Source organism: Oryx dammah, unplaced genomic scaffold (assembly GCF_014754425.2).
Source record: "Oryx dammah isolate SB20612 unplaced genomic scaffold, SCBI_Odam_1.1 HiC_scaffold_28, whole genome shotgun sequence".
NCBI lineage: Eukaryota > Metazoa > Chordata > Mammalia > Artiodactyla > Bovidae > Oryx > Oryx dammah.
In genome coordinates this window covers 34213521-34226252 of record NW_024070212.1, presented here as the reverse complement: position 1 = coordinate 34226252, position 12732 = coordinate 34213521, and the positions used below count along the sequence as shown (strand labels likewise).

The window sequence follows — 12732 nt, the reverse complement described above, 5'->3', positions numbered from 1 at the left end:
GAAAGTAACTGTTCTAGAAAAAATTTACTCTCAAAGGAAGGTAGGTGGTTCTGTAGGAATTTCTAAGGTTTAATATTAACTTTTATATTTTTAAGTAAAGCCTACAATTGGGCATGCTACACAGGAAACAGAATTTTCGGCTTTTAGCTGGCAGTGCCTTATTCTGGAAGCATCCTGTAACAGTTAGTTCCCAAGTTCCTTATTGCCAAATGTTTACTTGAATTCTCTTCAACTCTTTTGTAATAAGGGTGTGGCATTCAGGATTTCTGCAGGAGTCAGTGCTGACTATGCAGAGAAAATCTCCCAGGGAGAAAAGTCAAGAGCTGATAAGAAGGTCAAGAAGAACACAGGGAAAAAAAGAAGAGTGAAGCTGGTGCTCTTTAAAACTGAAGACAAAAATCCTTGCCTATAACTTAATTCTACTTCACTTTACAAAAACCTCCTGCTATTCTACTCTGTTCAACCCTTCTTTCCAAACTACTTTAATTTCAAAAATGAACTAAGCCTTGCTACATGTCCATATGATTACTTCTTGACCCTTGACTGTTTTATGGGGACAAAAAGAGCTATCTGCTCTTTTAAATTTACATAATATTATCACAAATTAAATAACAGCCAAATTAAAATAGCTCTGCTATTGCTGCTAGACACTACCCTTGTCTCTCTCCTGGGGCTTTCCAAAGTCTCACGGCTGCATCTTCAACCATAACTTTAGAATGCTGTCTTTCAGCTTTTAACAATGCTTCTAATAGCACAGGACATAGAAATGAACAAGAAAGGGCAAGTCTTCTGACAGGGACAAATAAGGAAACAACTTGTTTTCTGAAGTATCTGAAAACTTCACCATCCATCCACTTCTATCCCCTGACACTTGGTAGCCAAGGGGCTGTAAATGAAAGTAGGCAGGAGCCACTTTTTCTTCCATGTAAGCTTTTTTTTTTCTATTTATGACTGTTTAAATTAGTGTGTTTCTCTTCTCACATGTGGTTTGTATTATTCCTTTATTTTTTAAAAAAAGATTGACATCATTTTCATCTACTAGCTAAGTATACTGTATTCAATTAATTATAAATAATTTTTAAAATTAAGAGACTGGAAAAAATAAAGATGTAAAGACATACTAACAAAGAAAGAACAGTACATTTCCAGTAAATGGTGATTTTAAAATTGCATAGAGGATGAAATAGCTACATGAAGAAGTGAAGTGAAGTCGCTCAGTCGTGTCCGACTCTTTGCAACCCCAAGGACTGTAGCCTACCAGGCTCCTTGGTCCATGGGATTTTCCAGGCAAGAGTATTGGAGTGGGTTGCCATTTCTATCTCCAGGGGATCTTCCCAACCCAGGGATCGAACCCAGATCTCCTGCATTGTAGGCAGATGCTTTACCATCTGAGTTACCAGGGAAGCCTGAAATAACTACATGGCTGACCCCAAAATTCCATCAAAACTACTAATCAGCTATACGATCCTAACACTGACAGACTGAAATATATGGCCAGATAATGAAGATTTCATTAACTGGCAATTATTTTTTGTTGTATTAAACAAGTTTGCATGCTATGATTAGGTTCAATTTTCTATCTTGATTAAGGCATTATCTGCTTTGTGGCAATTGATAATCCTGTGATATATATAAGGCAATTATTTCTACCCCCATTTTACAGATGAAAAAACTGAGGTTATTCTCTTGCCCACCAAAGATTTCCACCAAAGCCTGGATTGAAATCTTTTCAAACTTCAAGGCCATACTTCTTCCTACCAGTGACAGTAAGAATTTCTGTCACTGTGGTTATTGGCCAGTTACCCTGTGCCAGGCACTGTGACTGAAGTGCTTTGCATGTTATGACCACATAGGCAGGAAGTAATAGAGCCAGGAAACTGTATGCAGATGTCTCTGATTCAGAACCCTAGACTCAACCAATATAGTTTACTGCTATATACTATGCATGGGCATTCTCAAAGCACATTAAATTTACATAACATCATCACAAATTAAATAACAGCCAAATTAAAACCTTTTAAAAATGAAGATTAAAAAATAGAAAAATAGAGGAATTTTTTTGCCTTTCAGAAATGTTATTGAAAAAATTGGCAAGACACATGAAGTATGTTTGTTCTTGTGCTCCAATGATGATTAATGAACTCCGTTTTGGAGAGGCAAGATCTGTACTTGGCATTAATATTATAAACTTTTTTCATCCCAGTAGTTTCTCTTTAGGTGGGAAAACTGGTTACATAAGGCAGTGATTAATGAGATGCCACAAATGTTGACTTAGTCCTAGATAGGAATTTTTTTCTCTCAAATCTAAATGCTTTACCAAAATTAATTTTAAGCCACACTACAAATATGAGTAAAGTGTGGATTCAAGTTGAAAATACATCATATGCTCAACCTGAGTCCATATGCTTTTTTCCAATTTCTTCCTGTTTTGCTAGGAAGAAAAAATAAAAAATCTTTGAACAGTCTTAGATTCCAAGAAGGTGTTGCCATTTTGTTTTTTTCAAAACCATTGGCCAGATTCTGTTCTTGAATACTGTTTGAATTTAAATGGGAGATTCATAACTTCAAAATATGAGATCCCTAAAGCATGGCAATATAGTTTTTAAATGGTGAGTTTCTTCTTCTGGGAATTAACAGTTATAATATTAGCAATATGATAGTAGATGAATTGGGGAAACACATGAATACTTTCATTATTCATCTATTTAAACATTACTTTGTGTTCTAAATCAAGTGAAAGAAGAATTCTTAGTCCCAAGAAGTAAAGTTCTGCCTGAATAAAGGCATCACATGATTTCTATGGGCCATTTGAACTAGTAAGAAGTTCCGAGCAAAACTTCTGGTATCTGGAGATCCACAAGCAAGTTTCCTGAACAGATCATTAGAAGCAACATGCCAGGTAGGAAATTGAAGTCATTATTCTACTTGCTTACAGTTGGGCCCACCAAGACAGGCTATTTATTAAACACCTAATTTTTCATGGCAACATATAAAACTTCCTAAATTCTCTAACACAAAGAATTTCTACATTGTTTTGGAAATGAGGATATATCTATGACATTTTTCAAATTAAGCTGAAGTGAATTTTTCTTACTTTGATGATAAATTATTAAAACTAAAGATCTTTTAAAATAATAGGTTTATTAGGCTTAGCCCCAGAAGCCACTATGTAAATTATGATGAGAAAAACTGTAAAATTAAGGAGGATATATTTACAAGGAGAAAAGAGATCAATGGAAGGTGGGAGAAACCCTGAAATCAATAGCCATGAAATATTTTTTCCTTCTACCTCTAAAGAAAGTTTAGGAGAGGCAATCCTAGTCTGTAATCCAACGAAAAAGCCTAAATTATCTCAATATTAAATACCTGTATTTCTTCAAAATATTATTTCCTTATTACATATACAGAGTACATACTGTGACAAACTTTGTACAATATAACAGGATCTGAGCAAAATATAAGTATAAAAAGTAAACAATCCAATATGGTTGTTTGACAACATATAAAAAAAGGTAAATTTAAATTTTGTAAAATATTGTACTATAAATCCTTAAAAATTTTTGATGTAAGTCTTGAAACTCCACACAGAATTTTTATTTATTACTTAAATAAATATAAGTTAAATAATGTTACATAAATTAAACAATAAGATGAAGTAAATATTTAACTTCATCTGGACTAGAATGGGTGAATTTAAACCAGATAATTATTATATCTACTACTGCAGGCAAGGATCCCTTAGAAGAAATGGAGTAGCCATCATGGTCAACAAAAGAGTCTGAAATGCAGTACTTGGATACAATCTCAAAAACGACAGAATGATCTCTGTTTGTTTCCAAGGCAAACCATTCAATATCACGGTAATCCAAGTCTATGCCCCAACCAGTAACACTGAAGAAGCTGAAAGGTTCTATGAAGACCTACAAGACCTTTTAGAACAAACACCCAAAAAAAGATGTCCTTTTCATTATAGGGGACTGGAATGCAAAAGTAGGAAGTCAAGAAACACCTGGAATAACAGGCAAATTTGGCCTTGGAATATGGAATGAAGCAGGGCAAAAGCTAATAGAATTTTGCCAAGAGAACGCACTGGTTATAGCAAACACCCTCTTCCAACACAACAGAAGACTCTACATATGGACATCACCAGATGGTCAACACCGAAATCGGACTGATTACATTCTTTGCAGCCAAAGATGGAGAAGCTCTATACAGTCTTCAAAAACAAGACCGGGAGCTGACTGTGGCTCAGATCATGAGCTCCTTATTGCCAAATTCAGACTTAAATTGAAGAAAGTAGGGAAAACCACTAGGCCATTCAGGTTGACCTAAATCAAATCCCTTATGATTATACAGTGGAAGTGAGAAATAGATTTAAGGGACTAGATCTGATAGATAGAGTGCCGGATGAACTATGGACAAAGGTTTGTGACATTGTACAGGAGACAGGGATCAAGACCATCCCCATGGAAAAGAAATGCAAAAAAGCAAAATGGCTGTCTGGGAAGGCCTTACTATGAAAAGAAGAGGAGCGAAAAGCAAAGGAGAAAAGGAAAGATATGAGCATCTGAATGGAGAGTTCCAAAGAATAGCAAGAAGAGATAAGAAAGCCTTCCTCAGCGATCAATGCAAAGAAATAGAGGAAAACAACAGAATGGGAAAGACTAGAGATCCCTTCAAGAAAATTAGGGATACCAAGGGAATATTTCATGCAAAGATGGGCTCATTAAAGGACAGAAATGGTATGGACCTAACCGAAGCAGAAGATATTAAGAGGTGGCAAGAATACACAGAAGAGAGATGGTATGGGGAGGGAGATGGGAGGCAGGTTCAGGATTGCGAACATGTGTACACCAGTGGTGGATTCATGTTGATGTATGGTAAAACCAATACAGCATTATAAAGTAAAATAAAGTAAAATTTAAAACAAAATACACAGAAGAACTGTATAAAAATGATCTTCACGACCAAGATAATCAAGATGGTGTGATCACTCACCTAGAGCCAGACATCCTGGAAGGTAAAGTCAAGTGGGCCTTAGCAAGCATCACAACGAACAAAGCTAGTGGAGGTGATGGAATTCCAGTGGAGCTATTTCAAATCCTGAAAGATGATGCTGTGAAAGTGCTGCACTCAATATGCCAGCACATTTGGAAAACTCAGAAGTGGCCACAGGACTGGAAAAGGTCAGTTTTCATTCCAATCCCAAAGAAAGGCAATGCCAAAGAATGCTCAAACTACTGCACAATTGCACTCATCTCACACATTAGTAAAGCAATGCTCAAAAGTCTCCAAGCCAGGCTTCAGCAATATGTGAACCATGAACTTCCAGATGTTCAGGCTGGTTTTAGAAAAGGCAGAGGAAGCAGAGATCAAATTGCCAACATCTGCTGGATCATGGAAAAAGGAAGAGAGTTCTAGAAAAACATCTATTTCTGCTTTATTGACTATGCCAAGGCCTTTGATTGTGTGATCACAATAAACTGTGGAAAATTCTGAAAGAGATGGGAATACCAGACCACCTGACCTGACTCTTGAGAAATCTATATGCAGGTCAGGAAGCAACAGTTAGAACTGGACATGGAACAACAGACTGGTCCAAATAGGAAAAGGAGTATGTCAAGGCTGTATATTGTCACCCTGCTTATTTAACTTATATGCAGAGTACATCATGAGAAACGCTGGACTGGAAGAAGTACAAGCTGGAATCAAGACTGCTGGGAGAAATATCAATCACCTCAGATATGCAGATGACACCACCCTTATGGCAGAAAGTGAAGAGGAACTAAAAAGCCTCTTGATGAAAGTGGAAGTGGAGAGTGAAAAAGTTGGCTTAAAGCTCAACATTCAGAAAACGAAGATCATGGCATCCAGTCCCATCACTTCATGGGAAATAGATGGGGTAACAGTTAAAACAGTGTCAGACTTTATATTTTGGGGCTCCAAAATCACTGCAGATGGTGACTGCAGCCATGAAATTAAAAGACGCTGACTCCTTGGAAGGAAAGTTATGACCAACGTAGATAGCATATTGAAAAGCAGAGACATTATTTGGCAACAAAAGTCCATCTAGTCAAGGCTATGGTTTTTCCTGTGGTCATGTATGGATGTGAGAGTTGGCCTGTGAAGAAAACTGACTGCCAAAGAATTGATGCTTCTGAACTGTGGTGTTGAAGAAGACTCTTGAGAGTCCCTTGGACTGCAAGGAGATCCAACCAGTCCATTCTGAGGGAGATCAGCCCTGGGATTTCTTTGGATGGAATGATGCTAAAGCTGAAACTCCAGTACTTTGGCCACCTCATGTGAAGAGTTGACTCATTGGAAAAGACTCTGATGCTCAGAGGGATTGGGGGCAGGAGGAAAAGGGGACGACAGAGGATGGGATGGCTGGATGGCATCACCGACTCGATGGATGTGAGTTTGAGTGAACTCTGGGAGTTGTTGATGGACAGGGAGGCCTAGCGTGCTGCAATTCATGGGGTCGCAAAGAGTCGGACATGACTGAGCGACTGAACTGAGCTGAACTGATATATTTAACAAAATTCAGAATGGGAGAATTTTCTAAGCATAAAAGCAACAAAAAAACCCATAAATAAAATAACTATGACCACATGAAAATTTAAAACTTTATAGAAAGAAATAATGTCAGAAAAAATTGGATAAATATGACCTCTGCTAGAGTACCCTTTTGTCTCCATTCATGTTCTCTTGCCCCTCCTCCCTTCCCCTCAGCTACTCATATCCTGGGTTTCAGTTTAGACACCACTTCCTGATGTTCAAATATCTAAGGTATGTGTCCCTTTAAGCATAGGCCCTGATCTCAAATCATACCCTATTATCTTTGCTCCATGACAGGGTATTTTGTATGTGGGAAAATACATCCTGTTCATCCTTGTAAACTTTACACAAAGCCTGTATACTTGTCAAATGGTTGAACAAACAAATGAATAAATAAATATACTCATGAAACAAAGTCAAGTGATAAAAGCAGGACACTAAGTTGAAAATACAGATATTTTATAAACATATGGCTACACACAAAGAAAATCAGTATTAGAAAAAGTATATAACGAAACAAAAGTGTGAAGGGTCATTACCAAAGTGAGGGGATTACAGGCAATTTGTCCAGGAAACTCTTCTATGCCTCCTTATGTTTTCTGAATTTTTTAAAAATAAAGTTTTCAAAGTGTAAAACTCCTTCAACTGAAGAATAGTTCCTTTACATTAACATATTCATTTCAGTTGTATATGACTGTGATTGAGTATTTTTACAGGTTACCCTTCATTAAAATTGCTATAAAATAATGGCTATAACTCCCTATGCTACACAGTATATCCTTGTTGCTTACTTGTTTTATATATAGTAGTTTGTATTTCTAAATCCCATACCCCTAATTTGTCCATCTCCCCTTCCTTATCACCTTTGGTAACCACTATATCTGTGAGTCTACTCTGGTTTTTGTATACATCCATTTATATTTTAGATTCCACAGATCAGTGATATCATACAGTATTTGCCCTTGCCTGACTTATTTCACTAAGCATAATATTATCTAGGTCCATCCACATTTGTGCAAGTGGCAGAATTTCATTCTTTTTTATGGTCAAATAATATTCATTTGTATGCTGCAGGCTGATTCTTGACCATCTGAGCCACCGGGGAAACCCATATTAATATCACTGCTCCCTTTTCCATTCATCAGTTGATAGCATTTGAGTTGATTCGATAGTCTGGTTGTGAATAGTGCTTCTGTGAACACTGGGGTGCCTGTACCTTTACAAGTTAGTGTTTTTGTTTTCCAGATATATGCCAAGGACTGGGACTGCTGGATCATATGGTAGTTCTATTTTTAGTTTTTAAGGCACCTCCATACTTTTGCCATAGTGGTTGCAGCAACTTACATTCCCAACAGTGTTATAAGGGTTAGAACTCTGATTTACCTAAGTTTGAGTGTCATCAAACAAACAAAAAAAGCATGTGCTACCTCACCTTTAAATTTAAAAATCATCAAATCAATATAAAAAGTATGAGATATCATGACATGAAAAATATGATTTGTCACTATTACAGTTATACAAAAGACAACATTCCAAAATAATGTGAATGCAGTTTTTCAGAATTGCATGCTATTAAAAAAAATCACACATCAAGTTAAACAGTTAACTCCTTAAAATGGCTGTCTTAAAAAAATCAATTGCATTCAAGTTTAATATTTAGACTGCCAGAAATCATTCTTTCCATTTCAAGACTGTTAAGCAGAGTGAATTCTGATGGGTGTCATCCACCCAGCATGTTTCAGTGCCAGTGTCTACAGTTGTTTGTTTCAGAATCTCTAATTATCTGCCTTATCTTCTGCTAAGGATTCTTCTGGTGCTGAGTTTTAATCGTCCAAATTAATTGAAATACTGTAGCAATTTCAGCTTAACATTTTCAAAATTAACAATGCAGAAAGTAAAATCAGCCATAAATCTGCTTTGTAACAGCAGCCACTAATGAACTCTGCAAAACAGACCAGATCACATTGCTAATTTGCACTGAACTACATGGCTAAACTTCAGGAAATAAGCTTTTCTCTGTCCAAAGGTTGGCATAAACAGGGTACCCAGAAGATCTCTAGAAGAATGAGGTATCTGGATCCAAACTGCAATTACGTCCTGGTACCAGCCAGGTGCTGTGTGACCTTGGGTAAATTACTTAACCTCTCAGAGCTTTGGTTCCCTCCACCTTTAACAGTCTCTTCCTAGAATTCGTAACAGACAGAAAGACTCCAAGATGAATCCCAACAATTCTTGCCTCTTTGTATTCACATGCTTGTTTAATACCCTCCCCTGAAACTAGGCAAGACCTGAGACTTGCCTCTGGCTGACAGAAAGGTAATGGGATGTTATTTCCATGATCATGTCATAGAAGACTTAATTCTCCATCCTTCTCAGAGACTCCATCACCTTACTGGCTTACACACTTTGAGGAAACAAGAGCCATCCTGGGGAGGCCTGTGGGCTGAGAACTGAGGACAGTCTCTGGCCAACAGCAAGCTGGGGGCCGAAGATGTCAGTTCCAGAGCCCATAAGGACCTGAATCCTGCCAACAAGTACATAAGGAAGCTGGGGCCGACTTGAGCCTTCAGATGAGATATTGCCCTAGCTAACATCCTGAGTGAGGTCTTAGGAGAAACTCTGAAGCAGAGGACCCAGTAAAACCATGCCCAGACTTCTGACCCACAGAAAGCATGGAATTAAATAAACATGTGCTATTTGTATGGGAATTTGTTACACAGCAATAGAAAATCAATACTATTGATTATGGAAGCCCAATATAAAGATAGAGTGTTTAAGTATTAGTAACAACTACCACCACCACTATCACTTACAGAGCGCTTACTATGTGCCAACTCTTACTGATAAATGCCTTACCTATTATCTCATTTAATCTTTACAGTGACAGGAGAAGGAGTTGTTACTATTACCCCACATTTTAGAGATGATAAAACAGGTTTATGGGTCCAAGATTATACAACTAGTAAGTGGAGGGGCAGGACACAAACCCACATCTATGCTTCTGCAGAGTGCTCAGACTAAACAGTGGCACAGGGCTACCTCTGAAGATTAGAAATGCTCACGTGAGTCAAAGTACCCAATACAGTCAGCCTCCCCATCTGTGGATTCAGAACCCACAAATAGGGAGGGCTGACTGTGCTATGCCATTTTCTATAAGGGATTTGAGCATGCACAGATTTCAGTTATCTGTGGAGGATCCCAGAACCAATCCCTTGTGGATACCAAGGGACATGACTGTACAGACAAAACTAGAAAAGAGACTTCCTTCTCCTTCCTTCCCCATGACCCTTTATTCCCAGAGAGCCAGGTTATGGCCTAAACTTAATGACTCAAGGACTGCCTTCTCTGGCTCTCTAGCACTCTCATCCTGACCCTCCAGGGTGAAGAAGACCTTTCATCTCACCTGCCTCCACAAAACATGCTGTGTAAGATCTTGTTTCCTTAGTTCTCTATGATTTGATGGGCCAATCTACATTAACATGTACATAGGTAATAGTGGAACAAAGGATTATCTCCTTATGGAAACAGAGTATCTCCATCTAAAGGGGAATATCACCTCGATATTTTAGATGTAAAGTCAGGGTTATAAGAAGATACTGTGATGCAAGAACACTTTTGTTATCCTTGCAAACTAAACCTATGAGGAGTAGTAGTTAAGTCACTCAGCAGTGTCTGACTCTTTGCAACCCCCATGGACTGTAACCCACCAGGCTCCTTTGTCCATGGGATCCTCCAGGCAAGAATACTAGAGCAGGTTGTCATTCCCTTCTCCAGGGGATCCTCCTGACCCAGGAATTGAACCCAGGTCTCCTCCATTGCAGGCAGATTCTTTACTGTCTGAGCTACAGGGAAGCCCAATACGAAGATGGAGGTACTGGGGATTGAACCCAGGGCCTCATGCATGCTAAGAATGAGCTCTACCACTGAGCTATTCCCCTAGGAATGAGGTTTTTTCAAGAATCTCCAGTTTGCATTTCAGGTACATTCCTCAGGGTTTATTTTGTCTGATATTATTGATAAAAATCAGTCAAACAGCAGAGGCCACAAATGGAAAAAGGTCAAGGCAGGATAGGTGGAAAATCCAGCCACAATATGCCCAATGAGGAAAATGTCTGAAATTCACAATAACAGACACAATAACAGACCTACATTATAATCAGCTCAAACAAAGCTTCTCACCTTTCCTTTCCCCATTCTTTTGTAAGCATAGCTGTTCTTTCTTACTGAAAACAAATTCATGTGAACAGACTGAGTCAGCCTCTCTCCCTAGGCTGGAGGTGCACACAGACGCCTGGCGGCTCATCACAGGTATCCTGGCTGCTGCCATGGCCTCAGAGATGAGCAGAGATCTGGGCCAAGCCAGTTAGACACCTTGGGAATTTTGTTACATTTATTGGGGGAAAGGTATTCCATTTTTTATGGGATTACTAGCTGTGGGGAAACAAAGAGTAGCTAGTGGCCAACTTTGCTTCCAAATGAGACAAACCTGCCTGAGGTGCCCAACAACAGAAAATCAACAGAGAAAAAAGTAAAACAGACACAAGGAGAAATGAAACGATGATATCATTTGAGCCCCTGGATCTAACTCTACCTGAAGCCAAACACACTCACCTTTAGTTACTGAAGTCAGTAAATCCTCTACTCTCTTTTGTCCCTTAAACTATAGCTCCTTCTCTTATGAAAGGCTCATATCCTGATAAACCCATTGTAAGCTGAAAACATCGTAAGCTGAAAATGCACTTAATACACCAAAGCTATTGAACATCATAGGTTAGTCTAGCCTACCTTAAATGTGCTTAGTTTGGCAAAATCATCTAACACAACACCTATTTCACAATAACGTGTTGAACATCTCATGTCATTCATTGAATACTAGACTAAAAGTGAAACAGAATAGTGTAAGTGTCTCAGTTGTCCACTCTGTGATCACGTGGCTGACTGGGAGTTGAGCTCACTGCCTCTGCCCAGCATCACTGAGAGTATTATGGCACACAGCACTAGCTGGGTAAAGAACAAAATTCAACATTGGAAGTATGGTTTCTACTGAATGCATGACAGTTTCACCTCACTGTTGTAAAGTCAAAAAATTATAAGGAGACCGTCTTCGTATGTCTGTAGTCTATAACGAGTCTATTCCACTTGACAAATGAGCGCACTGGGTGACACAGCACTGAGGTCAGCATTTGAGAATGTCAAGCCCAGTAAGAGACTGACAGCTTTATTTAAATATCTGTCAGTTCAGTTCAGTCGCGCAGTCGTGTCCGACTCTTTGCAACCCCATGAATTGCAGCATGCTAGGCCTCCCTGTCCATCACCAACTCCCGGAGTTCACTCAGACTTACGTCCATCGAGTCGGTGATGCCATCCAGCCATCTCATCCTCGGTCGTCCCCTTCTCCTCCTGCCCCCAATCCCTCCCAGCATCAGTCTTTTCCGATGAATCAACTCTTCGCATGAGGTGGCCAAAGTACTGGAGTTTCAGCTTTAGCATCATTCCTTCCAAAGAAATCCCAGGGTTGATCTCCCTCAAAATGGACTGGCTGGATCTCCTTGCAGTCCAAGGGACTCTCAAGAGTCTTCTCCAACACCACACTTCAAAAGCATCAATTCTTCGGCATTCAGCTTTCTTCACGGTCCAACTCTCACATCCATACATGACCACTGGAAAAACCATAGCCTTGACTAGACGGACTTTTGTTGGCAAAGTAATGTCTCTGCTTTTGAATATGCTATCTAGGTTGGTCATAACTTTTCTTCCAAGGAATAAGTGTCTTTTAATTTCATGGCTGCAATCACCATCTGCAGTGATTTTGGAGCCCCTCAAAATAAAGTCTGACACTGTTTCCACTGTTTCCCTATCTATTTCCCATGAAGCGATGGGACCAGATGCCATGATCTTAATTTTCTGAATGTTGAGCTTTAAGCCAACTTTTTCACTCTCCTCTTTCACTTTCATCAAGAGGCTTTTTAGTTCCTCTTCACTTTCTGCCATAAAGGTGGTGTCATCTGCATATCTGAGGTTATTGCTATTTCTCCCAGCAATCTTGATTCCAGCTTGTGTTTCTTCCAGCCCAGCATTTCTCATGATGTACTCTGTACATAAGTTAAATAAGCAGGGGGGCAATATACAGCCTTGACACACTCCTTTTCCTATTTGGAACCAGTCTGTTGTTCC

At 38.9% G+C, this 12732-nt stretch overlaps 1 protein-coding gene and 1 non-coding gene across 4 annotated transcripts in view; both read right to left on the bottom strand.

Annotated features, from left to right (window-relative positions):
- The window catches only part of VAV3 (vav guanine nucleotide exchange factor 3), a 425211-nt gene that overhangs the window by 119689 nt on the left and 292790 nt on the right, over window positions 1-12732 (bottom strand). The gene's annotated exons all lie outside the window — the stretch shown is intronic.
- Window positions 10425-10496, bottom strand: TRNAA-AGC. Its single transcript has one exon. It is a non-coding gene; the product is annotated as a tRNA-Ala (tRNA).